Below are 5,021 nucleotides of genomic sequence, written 5' to 3' on the forward strand. Positions count from 1 at the left end.
TTTAATAGTGATAGGCAGGTAAGCTTAAGGTCTGGACAGACAGAAAAGATCCAGTAGAAAAGGTCTTATAAAAGAGACCCCACCCCTTACCATCCTTCTGCAAAGCATTAAGGATTGCAAAAGGCCCATGTTCCATATTTAGACAGCTCTCTCTCTCTCTCTCTTTCTCTCTCTCTCTCTCTCCCTCCCTCCCTCTGCCTCTTCCTCTCATCCCCCCTCCTCTCCATTTCCCTCCCCTCCCTCCCCTCCCCTCCTCTCCTCCCTCCTCTGGTCTCCTCTCCTCTCCTCTCCTCTCTCTCTCCCCCACACCCCACCCAGTGGCAGTCGGGCTACTCCTGGCTCTGAGCTCAGAAATCACTCCTGGAAGGTTTGGGCGAACATATGGGATGCTAGGGATCAAACTAGGGTTGGTCCTGGGTTAGCCACATGCAAAGCAAACACTCTACTGCTGAGCTAACATTCCGGCCCCCATATTTGAACAGTTCTAATCACCAAAGTAGTCTCATTTTGGGAGAAGCCCTCCTCCCACTGACTTCTCCTATATATTGGTTATTTTTCAGCCTCTGGTACAATTCTGAATAAATTTAACCCCTCCTTTATGCAAGTGTCCTTTGACTATTTCAAGGTATTGGGCTTTATAAAAGTCTCTTTTTTCTTCTAAGAAAAAAAAAAAAACCAACCCACTGCTCCTTCAAAGCTTGAATCTACAGTCCCTCAGCATTCTTGTCCAGGGATACACCGTACTGAACTCAGGACTGAGTCTGCGTAGCAATCACAGAGAATCACCATAGATATGAAATGCAGTTGGGTTCAACCTTGCAATCCTGTACTTGCAGGGTTAATGTTTTTATTATAGGCAGAACTCTGACTATACTTGAAAGATTCTGTGTTCCCTTTGTCTCAACTTTGCAGTCTATCATGTTCTTTTGAAGACTTCATCTTTGAGCAATGCTGTAGTTATATGTCCTACTTTGAAAAGCATCAATTATGATATCTATGTCATCATCAAATAGAACCTCTAGACATTCATTTCAGATTAGAAAAATAACCAATCAAGTAGACTTAGTTGCTTAATTGCTATAAGCCTACTTGGCTACAGATTCTACACTTGATCTTAGCCAAAAGGCTGAGAAGCGATTGGCTACAGATTCTAAAGAAAGTAAAATGGAAATCTTTTAATGCATTGCCCTGCCTCCTTCTTTCCCATATTTGTTTTATATATACAAACATTCAATCTGCTTTCTTTTGACTTAGCTCCTAAAATAGTCAACTTTATAAATATAGAGATATATGAAAAAATGCCTATTTGTCGCGGCCGGAGAGATAGCATGGAGGTAGGGTGTTTGTCTTGTATGCAGAAGGACAGTGGTTGGAATCCCAGTGTCCCATATTGTCCCCCGAGCCTACCAGGAGCGATTTCTGAGCAAAGAGCCAGGAGTAACCCCTGAGCACTGCCGGGTGTGACCCAAAAACCAAAAAAAAAAAAAAGCCTATTTGTGTGCTAGATTCCAAACAAGCCAAGAAATGTATATTATAATAGAGGCAAGATACTAAGGTAATCAAGCTTAGTGGTAGTGTATTCTCCCACCTACTCCAGAGCACACTTCTTGAGTAGAATGTTGGGCAGAGCTGTCTGAACTAGGTAAGTTCCTTGGAATGGAATGGTGTTATGGCTTAAGTTCTGGACAAGCCCAATATAAGTGGCCCTGAGTTCAACCCCCAGTACCACATGCACCCCACCCAGTACCATATGGGGCCCTATAAAAATTGTCGTGTAAATTAAAGTCACTAATGTCTGTTAGTTTCTCACACATTTAGCTAGTCCCCCATTTCTCTACTGGTCATAAGAACGTAAGGAGAGAACTCTGTCACTAAGACTTAGGTACACTACGCAGACTCCAAGTGCATATTCTCACAATCTTTTCACAAAATGTGTCCAATTTGTCATGGTTCACATTAAGAACGCATGACAGCTCCAGAAAACCACCACTTTCCCTGGCAGACCTACAACCCACAGCTTCAACATCTAAGAATTTTCCGAACTTAATAAAACATCTTTTCCAAAGTTTGCCTCCTGCTTTTCATAAGCATCTTTTAGGCTAGAGCAGGGGTGGCGAACACGGGGCTCCCGACCAAAATGAATGTCGCTCTTTGCCTTCTCATTCTTTTGTATACTGTGGCTCTTTGCCTAGTTTGGATTTTGTTCTGCTGCTTCTGAGGAGGGACCTCTGAGGAGAGATCTCCGATAGCGGAGTCCTGCCCCCAGGCTGCGTCTTCCCCGTCTCCCATCCCTCGAAAACAACTGTACGGCCAGCGAAGGGGCGGGGATCCGTGTGGCACATGTTGGGTCACATCTTGCCATTAGTTCTTAGTGTGGAGGACGCAGCACACCCTCACCATCACTGCAGGATTTTGACCCTCACTCAAAATGGCAAAATGCAATATGTGTTTAATATATTATTGTTAAAATTATATGACTTTGTGTGAGTGTTTGTTTTGGCAGTCACTGCATGGTGTGGCTCTCTGACTCTCACAGTTTAAATTTTTGGCTCTTTGTGTCGAACTTGTTTGCCACCCCGAGAGAGAGAGAGAGAGAGAGAGAGAGAGAGAGAGAGAGAGAGAGAGAGAGAGAGAGAGAGAGAGAGAGAGAGAGAGAGAGGAGAGAGAGAGGAGAGAGAGAGAGAAGAGAGAGAGAGAGAGAGAGGAGAGAGAGAGAGAGAGAGATCAACTAGCTGAAGAACATGTTTGATGGGGGGGGGGGGTTGTGGGAGTGATGGGTTCCATCCCTGGCACCATTTGCTCTCCTACCACTGTAGGAGCAACCTTTGAGCAGTAGTGCCTGAGCACTGCTGGGTGTGGCCAAAAAGAAAAGGTGAGAAAGCATTCTTTTGATGGGTGTCAAAAACCAACTAACATGCTTTTGGAGGGAGAGTTATTAGCATATCCCAAATACAGAACAGCTTGATCCAGTACTCGGAGCCAAGAATGATCTTTCTGTGGCACCACTGCTTTTTTTCCCTATTGCTGTGTGGCCTCTCTGGCTACTCTCTGGAGGCAGACATTGTTCTCAGCAGCTCTAGACTGCAGTTCACCAAGTTTAGTAATTTTTTTTATTATTGGTTTTTGAGTCATACCCAGCGGTGCTCAGGGGTTACTCCTGGCTCTACGCTCAGAAATTGCTCCTGGAAGGCTCGGGAGACCATATGGGATGCCGGGATTCAAAACATTGTCCTTCTGCATGCAAGGCAAATGCTCTACCTCCATGCTATCTCTTCGGCCCCAAGTTTAGTAATTTCAATAGAGAAAAGGTCCTATGATTTTTGTTGATTTTAGGCCACACTCCGCTGTGCTCAAGTTTTACTTCTGGCTTTGTGCTCAAAGATCATGATGACTCCTGAAAGGGCTCGGGAGACCACCTGAAATGCCAGAGAACAAAACTGGGTTGGCAGTATGCAAGGCAAGCACCCTACCCTTGTACATCACTCTGGCACCACTTCTAAGTTTTTTTCTTTTTTTTGGGGGGGGACACACCCATCGGCACTCAGAGTTACTCCTGGCTTTGCAAAATGGGGCAGGCTCAGGGGCCAACCATATAGAATGCTGGGAATTGAACCTGGTTGGCCATGTGAAAGGCAAACACCCTGCCCCCTATGGCCATCAATCACTCCAGCCCCAGTCTAAGATTTTTGTTGTTGTTGATGGTGGGTTTTTTATTTTGTTTTTGGTGTTTAGGCCATACTCAGCAGCACTCAGAAGTTACTGTTGGCTCTGTTCTCAGAAATCACTCTAGGCAGGCTCAGAGAACCATATGGGATGCTAGAGATCAAACCCAAGTCAACTGTGTGCAAGGCAAATACTCTCTGTGCTGTTGCTCCAGCCCCACCACTCTAAGATTTTTTATCTCTATTCTACAACTACTTTTATAGGATGAGGTGGTGGGCACCTCTTTAGCCCATGCACCCAAATGGAGTGTTCCATTATACAAGCCATGGTAGATTGATGGCTATCTAGGAAACCATCACTAGAATGTGCATTGGAGAGCTCCTCTGAACAGTATACAAGCTCTTAGCAATACCTTCCACAGAGTTCTCTCCTTAGTTTCTTACGGACCAGGGCACTATCTGTGCAGTGGATGAACAGTCCACAGTTACCTTTAGTCACATTCATTTACATGTCAAGGAACATGGGTTGAGGATTGGGAAGAAGTGGCTCCCTTGAATAATGGGCTTTCATTTGGGCATTTGTGTCCACAGCTCTGGGTTTTCGAGTATGCAGATTGCTGAACCCTACCCCCAGAATGCCATCTCAGTTGGTTTTTGAGGCTCAAGAATTAGTTTTTTTTGGGGGGCACACCCAGCAGCACTCAGGGGTTACTTCTATATTTCTTCACTCAGAAATTGCTCCTGGCAGGCTTGGGGGACCACATGGGATGCTGGGGATCAAACTGGGATCCATCCTGTGTTGGCTGCGTGCAAGGCAAACACCCTACCACTCTACTATCACTCCAGCCCTAGAATTAGCTTTTTTTTTTTTTTTTTTTTTTTTTTTGGTTTTTGGGTCACACCTGGCAGAGCTCAGGGGTTACTCCTGCCTCTATGCTCAGAAATCGCTCCTGGCAGGCTCAGAGGACCATATGGGATGACGGATTGGAACCACCAACCTTCTGCATGCAAGGCAAATGCCTTACCTCCATGCTATCTCTCCAGCCCCATAAAATTAGCATTTCTAACAGGAACCCAAGTAACTATTAATGCAGTTCATTCACACCCCACACCTTGAGAAAACCAAAGACTGAAAGAAAGCTCCCACAAGCAGAGGAATGACTGTGAGCCTGGTGAAATAAAACTGCATATTTCACCGAGGAAAGCTAGAAGTCTAGCTGATACAAAGGAAGCAGTAACTGGCATAGAACCCCGGAATGAAAAATTTGTTCAGAGATGCCCTAGATCAGGCCATTGCAGATTCCAATTCCATTTTCCATTTGATTCACTCCAAACTCCCTGCCCAGATCCACCTGCTGC

General features: G+C 45.2%; 1 non-coding gene across 1 annotated transcript; it reads right to left on the reverse strand.

Moving 5' to 3' along the window:
- Window positions 1-956: 956 nt before the first annotated feature.
- LOC126031499 (U2 spliceosomal RNA) lies at window positions 957-1,138 on the reverse strand. Its single transcript, XR_007503351.1, has one exon. It is a non-coding gene; the product is annotated as a U2 spliceosomal RNA (small nuclear RNA).
- Window positions 1,139-5,021: the final 3,883 nt, after the last annotated feature.

Source organism: Suncus etruscus, chromosome 15, assembly GCF_024139225.1.
Source record: "Suncus etruscus isolate mSunEtr1 chromosome 15, mSunEtr1.pri.cur, whole genome shotgun sequence".
In the NCBI taxonomy this organism is placed as follows: Eukaryota; Metazoa; Chordata; class Mammalia; order Eulipotyphla; family Soricidae; genus Suncus; species Suncus etruscus.